This window comes from Zosterops lateralis, assembly GCF_965231275.1.
Source record: "Zosterops lateralis genome assembly, chromosome: 5".
Classification (NCBI taxonomy): domain Eukaryota; kingdom Metazoa; phylum Chordata; class Aves; order Passeriformes; family Zosteropidae; genus Zosterops; species Zosterops lateralis.
Window position 1 is genome coordinate 29,161,181 of NC_139766.1, and position 13,135 is coordinate 29,174,315.

At 33.6% G+C, this 13,135-nt stretch overlaps 1 protein-coding gene across 3 annotated transcripts in view; it reads left to right on the forward strand.

Moving 5' to 3' along the window:
* TUSC3 (tumor suppressor candidate 3) overlaps positions 1 to 13,135 on the forward strand; it is a 105,205-nt gene that overhangs the window by 16,923 nt on the left and 75,147 nt on the right. The gene's annotated exons all lie outside the window — the stretch shown is intronic.

Sequence of the window (13,135 nt, forward strand, 5' to 3'; positions counted from 1 at the left end):
TGATGAGAGGGGGTGAAGGAAGAATGGCAGCCTTTTGAAAATGAATACCAATTCTAAGCTGATGAGGAGAGGGCAATTTTTGAACAAAGAAATGAGGAAGTAATTAGCTGATTATATTATTGCATATGCTTATCATACTGGCATGGGATAGAGCATCAATAGGTAATGATAACCGTTTCTTACATCGCTTCTGAAGAACAAAATATGCACTGCAGAGTGATAGACTAGATCCACTATCTTGTTAATCACTGGGCTTTGGGTATTTGAAAGGTGGTTGGATACAGTTTTTTAGAATATTAGCCAAATGTTTTATCAGGGTGCTCAGCACTGAAATTTGGTGCTGACATTATAAATGCCATTTGTAGATCTTAAAGTCAGACCAGATGAATAATGCAACTCATGCTTTCATAGCTGTTAAATTTTCCACAACCCGAGGAAATTAACAGTGTGCAGATGTCTAATCAATCAATTAATTTATAAGGTTTTTATCACAAGTCTCAAAGTTGGAATTAAGATTATTTTTTATTTTAGAGCTCATGTACTTTCTCCAATACTAGTGCAGTTTTTCTGTTCTTTGGAACATTTGAACATTGTTTTCTCCTCTCTGCTCTTCCCTCCTCCTCTGTCCCCTGGATGACTTAAATATACTAATATTATTTGAAAGGTGTATTTGTGCTTAGGATAACATCATTTGCATGCATGCAGCCATTAGTATTCAGTTCAGTGATCTGTCAAATCTGTTTTATAATCTTTGGTTGTCAAAGAGGTCTAATGAGTTACCTGAAGTAACTGTATTGGATTAAGTGTTTCTAGAAATTGGACTTACACTGTACTTTCACCAGTTTCAACACCAGAGTTCATACTTATATGGTGGTAACACCACTAGAATATCATTGGGAACTTCCTCAATGAACTTAAGCTGCATTATATGCTACAGTTTGAGGAAGATTATGAAAATAAGGCTGTCCACTTGCTGAGGGTGGGTAGATTTCATGCTTAATTTCACACAATGATTAAAACAGCATTATTTTAATCAATTACCTGAGGAAGTGATCAGCTGTAGGGTTGACCAAGTTCTGCAGACTATATTCAGATGCTCTTTAATACCAAGGTCCCTGCCATGAGAACTAACAGATGGAATTACTGCAAGAAAAGAAATTGGTAGGTAAACTGAAATCAATTTTTTCCATACCATTAATTTGGGGAGAAATGCTTTAGGGTTTGCAGAAATTTAATAAATATGCATAAGGTGATATTTTGTTTTCCACATCCTTTACATTTATACTAGCTTATTAAAGATGTAATTAAGTTTTCTGAAAAGGGAGAGGATGCAGTCTTGCAAAAAAATGTAGATGACAGTGTGGGTTCACAATAATTAGGGCTTCGGGGATAAAATAAAGATTCTCTGCAGTTGAAGAATATTAAGGCAGTGGCTGCTTTGAAAACTTGCAAAAATGACAGTGTTTTACTTACCACATCTGTCTTCTGTTTTTGTTGTTGTTGTTGTTGTTGTTGTTGTTGTTGTTGTTGTTGTTGTTGTTTTTTTGTTTTTTGTTTTTTTTGTTTTTTAGCTCTAGTCCATCAATATATATGACAGATTACATATCATTTACTTCTGCAACTATGAATAGTAAACAAAAGTTACAGGAGATATTTTCCTTTACCCTTTTTGTGCATAAGCATTTTTTTTACCAACTCTTTGCTCTTCATTACTCTTCATTATCCTGCATCTTCTTTGTTGTCCATTAATTTAAATGAATTTAAATTAATTAATCTCTGGAATAATTTTATTAATACCTTTCTATTGAAAAATACATTAAAAAGCACTGAAAAAAAAGTTTTTTTGAAATCCTTCTTTGAGTCCATTTTGCTGTTAAGGTTCTAAAATCTTGACAGTGATTAGACAAAAATTGGTGTAAAGCAACTGTGAACCATGTTAATCCATGGTCTTCATAAGTCTCTTGTATTCTCTGTGTAAAATATTATAAATTAGCAAATGGCGTGTGTTTTGTGTTCTTTGATTTGTCGTTTCCAAACTCTTGGGGACAAGAACTGTCTCTAAGGTGCTTCTCCAGTAGCACACAATTAAATTCTGCTCCTTGGTTAGGATTTCTTAGTGCTCTGATTACATAAATAACAACAATACCGAAAGAATAATTCCTTTGCAAAACTAGTTCAGTGTAAATGGAACTATAATATTATACTTGAATGCTCAACAATGTAATTTGGACTATAAATTATATGTCAGTGTAATACCAAGGAAATATATTGTTCTGCAGTTCAAAAGGTGTATTCAGTTGTGAGTTCAATGTACTTGTTATGGATTCCATTATAGGCTTTTGTTTAACACCTTGAAAATAACTTCTAGGTTATTTCAGCTTTGTAGCACATATTAGAGTATACTGTTCAGCCATATGCTGTACATATGGCAGGAGCTTGCATCCTATGCCCTTATACCCCTCAGCCATTTTGCAGGTCTGCCTTCCTCCCTCTATCATTGTTGATCCTGGTTCCTTTTAGAATGTCTCCTGGAAATCTTACTAGAAGAAGAAATCCAATTTCTTTTCCATTCTCTATTCTTGTCTAAGAGTTCTGGTGGCCCAATCTGCCTTCAGTAAGTCAATAATAGTACTTACCTCTCTTTCTCTTCATTAATTTCCATGGGAAATTGGGTATTTTCATGACAATGAGTGATGAAAAAGGGATAAAGTGAAGAAGGAGCTCTAGTATGGACTGTGAGGAGATATCAGCAGATAGTGGAGCTTACTCTCAGGGGTTTCTACAGTTTGTTGAGGGACTGAATTCTCTCTTGGATAATTTTCCTTTAAAACTTGCAGTGTCTCTGAAAGCATTGGCTTGCCTGTGGTACATAACTTTTTGCATTAATGTTTTTAAAATATACCCTTTCCTGAAACTTCTTGTATTCATTGACATTTCGAGTTTTAATTGTCTGAAAACTGCTTTATTTGCAACTTGCTACTTCTCCCTGATGGTCTGTTTAAATACCTTCTAGAAGTACCAGGAGAGTGAATTACTCATTGGTTAACTCTGTTCTACATGGGAACTGTTAATGTGCCTCAAATAGAGTATTTGATTTTGTGTAAATATGAAGCTTTACTTTAGCGTTACAACTTCTGGTAACTTATCCTGAAGACAGAGCTGTGTATCTGCCAATTGACTTAGTCATGCTACAGATTATTTCTCCCAGCGCCTTTTACAAACATCTGGTAAAAAGCCATCTGGCTCACAAGCCATGTCTGTTCAATATTATGAAATCTTTAAATGCTTGCCTTGCTGCACTTGTATTTGTCTTTTGAACCATTCATTTACATAGGTTTTGTATGAATAAAAAGCATTACCTTTTCAGTAAAATATGATCTCTTCTAACCTTGTGCCTCTAAGATAAATTACTGGATGTTTGGCCAAAGCCAGTGAGCCAAACTCATAGTAAGTCACTTCGGCAGTCAGATGACTTCAGTCAAGTTGGAGTGTGTGTAAAGCAACCCATTTGTGTTCATGGCTAATAATCATCCAGTTTCAGTCCTGCATATGTAACTCCACGTGTATACATAATGCAGAATATTTAACTATGTTATTTTTAATTTTTTTGTATTCATTGTGTCCTATATACATTGTTTTGCAGAGCAAATTCAATTCAGTTTAGCTACATTCTTGGAGTGGGAGATAAGGACTTGTGTACCAGCAAAGTAAATTGGAAAGTAATGCCTCATACTTATTTTTAAATGTGATTCAGACCTAAAACTTTATAGCAAATGATGTGTTCTTGTAAAAGGATAGGTTTCTGTCAAATGGAGATAAAGTGTATTCTCAGTCTTTGTGTCTGTAGGGATTAGGGCAGTAATTGCATCTAATTTCTGGTGGTGCTTTCTCCTCCCTGTGGTCACTGATGTATTATTTCACTGAAAATGTTCAGGGAGGAGTTGAAATGTCTGCAGTGGATTTCTTGAACCTGAATGTAATTACTATTACTTTACTCATCTCTAGGCTTGTCATAATGAGAGTTTTCATAACTTTTCTTCTGAATATGGAGGGGGCAAACTCATTGTGTAAGTTGAGAATTTCAGTTAGGGACATGCACGTATATAATGCAGGGTAAAGGAAATTTTGATAGAATGAATAGTACAGTTCTGTAGACAATGTATATATTTTTTTTTCAGTGTCCAGTTTTTGAACTGTGAAACCCTAACTCCCTTGAACAGCATGGAGTGTAAATTGTGCCAGATGAAAACTGGAATGAGCTCATAAGTAGTATCTGCTTTTTCTCTGGCATGTTCTTAAGACTGCAAGAAATTTCTGTGATGAAAATCTCCCAGAGTGACTATATTTAAAGTGGTGCATCCAATGTCAATATTCCTGATCGGCATTTTTCCTTGTATCATCACCTTGAGGTGATTTACTGTTTGTTCTTGTATGTTCCATGAATATTCACCAATTTTGTTCCTAAGCATATTGATGTACTTTGCACTTACTTATCACTTATAGTTGGTTTCAGGGTTATCTAATCTTCCTCTCTATAGCAATTATTCTTTATCTGTCAGAAGATCCACCCTCTTACTCTACTTCAGGGAGCAGGAGAAAAAAAAATCAAAGATTTTTTTTCTCACTCAATCTTTTACTAGTTAACTTGCCTCTTAGGTTATCTCTATAAATGATTTTGTCTGGTAAAATTGAGAAGTGAGCAGATCAGAACCATTCTGTGCTTTTGGGTCAGTTACTGTTTCAGTTTTCCTGCGTTTTTCTTCCAATAGCACCTGTTTTAGCTTAGATCATTGTGCTACTGTAAAAAATAGTAGTGGCAATGTATCCTGTCTTATAACTGACAAATGTCATTAGTTCTTTATTATGGCCACTCTTGTAGCATTTGTAATGGAACTAGGAAAGCGGCTGTCTTAGAGTTCTGTGGGGGAAAGTGCAGTACTGAAGACCTTTGCACTCAAAAAGGAAAACTTTTTGTAGAGAAACTATTTATGGTGATTTACCAGGCTATAATTTAGCATTTCTGAGATGCACTTTTTATTTGCCAAACTGACATCAAAATCTAGGTTGAATGGGAGTTGAAAGGGGGGAATTCTGGAAGGCGGTATGCTTAACTAGTGTCTAATATTGACCTTAAAGGATGCAGATATCAAAACTAGAATATTTAAATAGAGGATAATATGTTGAATTAGCTATGTTGAATCTTTTTCAGCTAGCTTCAAACCAAGACAGGACAAAAATGTGTGTAAATTTTATTCACATATGAATTGTTTGCCTTTTAAAGATTATGTAGCCTTGACTTTGGTAATTTTTCAGTGTTATCTCTTTGTGGAGTTATTTGAAATACAAATATAGTGTTTTCAACCTCACGATGTCTCTGAGATGGAAATGGTGAGGGCTGGGAAGACATATACTGGTATATCTAATATGTTTGCTTAGTACCTGCAGTGTTCTGTGGGAATCCAGTATTGCACATCAATTAGGCTGCCTTGTGGCCGGAGCTGGTACTGTCTCTGTTATGCTCTTAAAATGATGGACTTGGCATCTAAAGAGGACTTCAGAATATATCTTTGTGCATTTAGGTTATCAGGAAAAATGATTCTTGGGAAAATTAGAAGTGTCTCTTTCAGCTGGGAAAAAAATAGGGAAACTGCTTCTCTGATTTATTCTTCTAATCGTTTTCAAAGCAAAGATCTAGGATAGGTCTGTGGAATATCAAATTTTGTAGTCATGCTTCCTTTCCCCTTTAATATTATTCTTTATTCTATATCAACAGACTCCTTAAAATCAACCACAGAAAACAAACTGCCAAATGATTTTTTTTGTCCTTTTCCTCTGTCCTTAAGCACCCTACACTTCAAAAGTGCAAGTATTCTTTTTGTTTACCTTAACTTTAGATGCAGAATAATCATAGGTATTTACTTGGTCTGTTACAGAATTGAAGCTTATTATTTCTTGACTTGTTTAGGTCTTGAAATTATGTTCCTCTTTAGCAAAAGAATAATCTAAGGGAGTTTTTTAATTTTTTGTTTGGGTGGTAGGGTTTTGTTGTTGTTGTTTGCTTTGCATTGTTTTAAATCTGCAGTTGTTTTTAACTCTGACAAGTCTTATATAAGCCAAGTCTGGAGTTACCATTTTGGTTTAGTAAGAATAGTAATGATGTTTTGCATAGTATTTACTTATTTTCTACCATAGGAGGTTTAATCCTGTACATAATTGGGTTAATGGGTAAAAGGAACATGTGGAATTTTAAGGAAGAAGTAAAACTTGTATCTGTTGTAGGTAGTTATAAGATGTTTCAGTGTCTTTGGTAGTAACAACTTTTCCCACTCTAAAGATTAATTATTTTGTCTGAAATTTTCGATTATAATTTTTTTAATTCTTAAATTTTACACAGACTAGTTTGTGCATAGTTAGATATCTTATTTCAGAAAGTACTTAACTGCCTTGTCACAAGATAGAAAGTATTAATTATTTATCATCACTACATCTTTCCTCTGGCATTACTCTCTTAATTTACTTGCTGTGAAGAGGCAAGTGAGAAATTTAATTCTTTTTTTTTTAGCTTCCCAGTGTGCTAATCAGTAAGATACCCTTTTGTATTAATATTAAGGTGCCAATAAGAAATAGGTACTTGAGAATTCTCTCAGTAATATCAAAAAGACAGATTTGTGATGGATGCCTATGTGTTGGTTTGGGGGCATTTTTGTTGTTGTTTTTTGTTTGTTTTGCTTTGGTTTTTTGATTGGTGTTTTTGGTTTTGTTTGATTGTGGGGTTTTTTAATGTGTTGGAAGATGAAGCCAGACTCCTCACAACCAGAATATTTTAAAACTAGATGCTTTATATATTCCCTGTATGGAGTTAATTAGTTGTTCTTTGCTCATATGGAGAACTTGGCTTATTTGTTGATTTTGTTAAAGGTCACTTAGCTTCCTCTAAAATTCTTTTATGTTATATAGCCTCATTTTAAATGTCTGTTATATAATAACAAAGAAAGTTGAAGAACTCTTGTATTCCTTATTGGAGCAATTTAAAAAAAGCAAACATTATTCATAAGGAAATTCTGTCAAAATTATTTCAGTATGCTTGATTGAGGTCTCATTGTTTTTCTGTTCAAGCAGTTCTATTTCTGATTACTGAATAGTGCTTATGTGCCTTGGAACAATGGAATTTCTGCCTCTTCATTCTGGTATGTTTTCACTCGTGGAATCAAATCTTCTCTGATTTCTTCTCTATTTACTCTGCATTTTACATTTTAAATGGTTGTTGAATGGATTTGTCCTTAACTTTCTTTTTTTTAACAGTAGGTGCTACTGCCCCTTCCCAGTCTTCCTTTATAATCTAATTCACTTTAAATTCTTGATGCTTTCCCTAGCTAGCCTTACATAAGTTTTTTTTTTTTAATAAAACTTTTTTTTTGTTGTAGCAGTTTAGTCATCTAACTCTGTACTCCCAGGGACTGGAAATACAGCATCTATATTTTAACCTGGTGTTTGAAATAACATAGAAAATAGAAGAAGAAAACTTTTTTTTTCTTTTTTTTTTTTTTTTTTTTTTTTTTAAGCATTAGCCATAGTTGGGTTGTCTGGGTAATTCTTCAATGTAGCACAGTGCTTAAGGGCTTTGAGGGATTAGTCTCCATGTGGTGATTCTGCAGAGAAGAGAGCTGAGTTATCAATGGCTTTGTAAAATGTCTCTCAGCATGTCTGTTTACAGAGAGCAAAAGTGATCCAGAGTCTATTTAATTTTTTAATTTTTCAGGGAGAAAATCCAGTAATGCCCTGAACTTCTGTTGCTCTTTTGGCTTTTTGACCTCTTTCCAACTGTGATTTATTGGTAGCATTTCTCCAAAGTCAAAAAAACTTCAAATTTCTGAGGTGAATTACCTCTTTGTGAAATTACTATCATCATTGCTTTATCAGCTTTCAATATAAAATCTTGTCATTCTACCAATATGCAGAGAAATGGGTAGTAAGGGATAGAAAGAGAAAGATGATTGGCAGTATTTCAACAGCAATATTTCACAGTTTCTGAATTATTTTATCATGAAACAGGGAACTAATACACTTTGAACAAAGAAACCATTTTGTTGGTATCTGTCCAAGTCACCTTTTCTCTCTAGATGCTACTTGTAAAGTAGAACTTGCTTTACATTTTGTGAAATAAAAAATAGGATGGAACCACTCTTCAGTAAAGTGATGTCTTTTCATGCATATCCTTTAAATATCGTGCTTTCCACCTAATGTTCTGAAATTGAAAATGTTCTGAGGGAGGGCTGAGAGAGTTAGGAATGTTTATCCTAGAAAAGCAAAGGTTCAGGAGGAGTTATATCGATGTAAATACCTGGAGGGTCAAGTGTAAAGATGACAGTCAGAATCGCTGGTGCCCAGTGACAAGACTGGAGGCAGTGGGCACAAAATGAAACACCAGAGGTTCCATCTGAACACCAGTGAACACTTCTGTACTGTGAAGATGGCTGAGCATTGTCAGGAGTTGCTCAGAGGTTAGGGGTGGCTGGTTGTTTTGTTTCGATTTTGTAGTTACTTGTTTGAGAGTTTTATTTGTTTTTGTCTGTTTTTTAAAATTTGTTGTTGTTTTTGTTGTTTCATTTTGTTTGTTTGTTTGTTTTCCCTAAGGAACCTACTGTATAAGTTACTTGAATTTTCTCCAGGGCAGCATGTCCTCCTTTGAGGTAGATGGGGTCCTAGAGCTACATTCTCTGGTATGGACAAAACTAGTATATGAGCAACCTGATCGTGGATTATCGGGCTCTTATGGCTTACTGTGTAACACTTTCCTTTGTAATAGTTAAAGAGATTTAGCTGACAAAAATATTTTGCAATAAAGTTGAGAGGGAACAGCTGGTTATCTAGCACTGTATGTAGAACATTCAACTTCACATACAGTGCTTGAGAGTAGAAGCCCTCATTTTTGTGCTTTCAAAGACACTGTGGACTCTAGTTTTAGAATGAAGAAAAAGGAGGAGAAATATCTTGTGTCTTCCTGTAGTGTCAAACTTTGGCTTTTTAATAGAGAAATACAATTTCTTCAAATGATCTAGATTAAATAAGGTTGCCTGCTGATTTCAGCAGACACGAAAGAAGTGAAAGGAAGAGTTACTTATTTTTAAACATGAACACAATGTTAATGAAGTGTTGAGCAGTCAGTATTCCTTCTAGCAAGGGAGAGGCACACAAAGTATATGTTAGTTCCTGAATGGCTTTCAGTAGTTAATTCATAATTCTACACTGTAAATTGAGCCAGACTGCTGGATGCTCTAAGATGACTCTTGCAGAAAGCTGAACTTAACAAAAAACCCCCTTGGGGTCCAAAAACTCAGAATGGGAATATAAATAGCAGCTAGTTTAAAAGGTTGGCTTAGCTAAGTTTAATTTTACCTAAAAATCAGAAATATTTGAAAATAGCAGGCCAAATAAGTTCATATTAAACATCTTGATAATCTGTAGCTTTGAGATGTGTTCATGGATTTAGAAAGAGTTTTGATTTGTGAAATAATTGTGCATAAAGTTAACTTGAATTATCTGCTTAAAAATCATACACATAGCACTCTGAAAGGTATGGCTAAATCCAATTCTCAGAAATCTGAAGGTTCTGAATATTGAAAAAAATTATAGTAATTAAGAATTAGGAGTTTGATCTTAATGAATTGAAATATATGTGCAGAATTAGTTTTTAACTTTTTGTGCATAATTTTAATATTTTGCTAAAGATTTGCCATCTTTAATCAAAAACTTCTGCAATATTTGCTAGGTCACCTTGAATAGTTTTCCACTGAGAGTAAATGGAGCTTTTTTAGCCTTTGTGTATAACAAGTACTCTTGGAATCATTCTAGATGTCCTATATTATGCTCTCCTGAGACTAATATCCTTCCAGTATAGAGGTGACCTAAGTAAAATGTACTTTGAGGTTTAGCTGGTGCTTTTGTTGTAGAATCTTTTCTCTAATTCATAATTCAACCTTTTGATATTTCTCATTGTATAATTAATTACTTCCATGCTTAAAAAGAAAAAAAAAGTAAAATAAAATAATAGGGGAAAAGCATATAGTTGTATAAGGCTTACCTAGGCTTATTTTTTAAAAACTTAAATGATTTAACTTGTGTTTATTTAATGCAATACAGTAGGTATTATCTTCCCTGAAATAAGCTGTGCTCCTGTTTATAGTCTTACTCTGTAATTCATGTTGTTGATCTTATAGGCTTTATTTAAATCAGATGAACTTTATTTTTTAATGAATGTAAGTTACTATAAAGTTTGTAACAAATTGTGAAAAATTTGAAAGTATTAAATACAAAACAAGGTTAATGTCTTGTGTTGAAATTAATTGTTAAATTTTGATTGTACTCAATGAAAATTGATGATCTTTGTAAAATCAACTGGACAAAATACATCCATGAAAACCATTATGCAGGTTATTTTCAATGTTGCATTTTAAACAGTGTAAAAAATAATAATGTTAATGCTTCTATAATAATTAATACTAGTAATAATAATGTTCAGAAAATGACAGCTTCGTATAATAGGAAATCAACCAGATTTTTCTGAAACTGCTAATAGAACAAATTATGGGCTAAAAAAAACCCCCCAAAAATCAAACCAAACCAAACCAAAAACAAACAAACAAACAAACAAACACAAACCAAAAACAAAAAAAACAAAAAAAAAACAAAAAAAAAACAAAAAAAAAAAAAAAAAAAACAAACAAAAAACAAAAAAAACAAACAAACAAACAAAAAAACACTAAATACACCCACAAACCCCAGACCAAACCAGAACATGATAGTTTTGGTTGTCTGTTCATTTATCTACTCAGCCTTAAAAGGACATTTTTAGGTATAATGCCACAAAATGTAGGCATTTTACATAAAGATGAAAATCAGTGTCTCATTCCTAAAAGCAAATCCTCAGTCACAGCTAAATTACTTTGAGTCAATGGAGCATATTAAGTCAGTCATACTGTGCCAGCTTACATGGCTTCTCAATTATGTTCAGCCAATGGCTTTTTTGTAAATAAATAAATAATCTGAAAAGGAAAAAAGTATCCAAACAGATTTTTGTATATCTTAGTGGTTAGTAATATTTGCATTAACTCATGCTCCTCTTTCCTTGCAGAGGGAAATCAGAGGAGAAAACATTTGCTGTACTGATAGTCATTCTCAATAGAAGAATTAATGAGTGTAGGGCTGCAGAATAATGTGTTGCTCTGGTATATTCAGATACTTGATCCTGGAGTTCTCCATTAGCCTCGGGTTGTGAATCAAGAAATTACAGTTTGTAACTTTGACATGACCCATGGTTTCTATTGCTGTTTAAAGACAAGTTCAAAATAGGGTCTAAGTATTTTTAATAAAGCTACTGGTGCTGCTTGCCTTAATTTGAAGAAGAATAGATTTTTACAAAAGTGAAATATATTTAATTTTTTCCCTAGGTTTTAGAATAACCTAGAAAATATTAGGGAGAAGAGTGAAGATGTAGACAGATCAAAGAAATTACCTTTCTTAGCACTTTCAAGTCCATGAGCTATTTGACATCTTGTTTAGAAAACTTAGGCAGGAAAGTAGCCTTCTATTTTCTCTCTTTTTAGAGTGTAGGAAAAATAAGAAATTATCTAAACATATGCCATTGTTGTGTGTCTAGTTTTACAAATGATAAAAGTATTTTTATATGTTTAGGGATACTGATATGTTGGTAGCATAAATGACATTTTTATGCAGGCGTCAAGTGACCAAGGGACAACAGAAGAATGAATGCCTGTAAGAACAGTGTGAATGTTGATTCTGTCGTCTTTCTGCCACCAATTTAATGGGGTCAGTAATTGCATATCTGTGAGTGCTTATCAGACACATTTTGAGAAGTTAACTCTTCTTAAAACATACTGCTGAAATTTGTTTATTAGTGCAATTAGTTTCTCTGTACTATTATTCTTAGTGTAATTAAAGACTAAAATGGAGACTGTTAAAATAAATTGGAATTTAGAATACACACTTTAGATAGATTTATAAGATACTTTACATGCAGTATCACTGTAACCTTGTTTTGTAGTTTCTTTTCGTTTGTTTGGTTTTTTACGAGTGTTGTCCTGAAATAATTGTGTATAGAGCTAGCATTTCTTGGGGATTTGATGCACCTGAGTGAACAAAGCAGAATTTTCATCCAGGGTGGTTTTCAATCTGGCTTAGCTAGTGTTGATAATATAAACATAAAGGAAACATGGAAGTCAAGCCATATTTTTTTATTTTTTTTTATTTGCAACATCATTTCAGAAATACTTTAAAAAATCTATATTTAACTCATCTCCAGTAGCAAATGTAGTATTAGGTCATTAATTAGAAACTCCTTACTTTATTTCTTTCACTACAGAAACTGAAATTTGAGGTACTGGAGTGAATTTGAATTTTTTATCAGAAAAGGGGAATGGCTCAGTAATAACCAATGCTTCAGCCTTATTAGTAGATTGAGTCCCTGGCTATTTATACTTTTCCTAATATAAGTATCTCATGTTACTGCTTTTGACCCAATCTTTCCAGAGCTAAGGTCTTAGTCTTCCAGGTTCACATACTGAGCAGTATTTGGGACCCTATTACATCAGAAAGGCCTGAAATCTCTTCTGAAACCTGAAAGGTACAAAGTGTTAGAGTTGGTGTGCTTCAAATGGAAGGAGTTTAGTTTGAACACTGAATCATTGAGTAATATTGTTGAGACTTAGTTCTTTGCTTTTTTTCCAGTAGCCCCTTATACCTTAAGTTACCTGTGTCAGGTTATTCTAACAGAAGGTAAAGTAAATTAAAGGAAGTCTAAAGAAGAAATCTTCACAATATTAGGGACATCCACTAGACAGGCAGAGCAAGCATCACATAGGAAATTATGTGTGATATTTTGGTTTTTGTTATTTTGTTATTTGCTACCCCCTGCCCACAACAGTCTTTTGGGCCAAAAGAAATTTAGAAAATCTGGCCAAGAAAGATTAACAGTCAAGTGAGGCAGCACATGTGTATACAAGGTGATTCTTGTTGTTTATGCTTTGTCTTGTGGGCGCTGTGTCTTGGGAGAGTGAATAAATAAAGCTGGGTTTCAGTAGCTAATCTGCCAGTCACAGAGTATGAAAAGGAAGGCTTG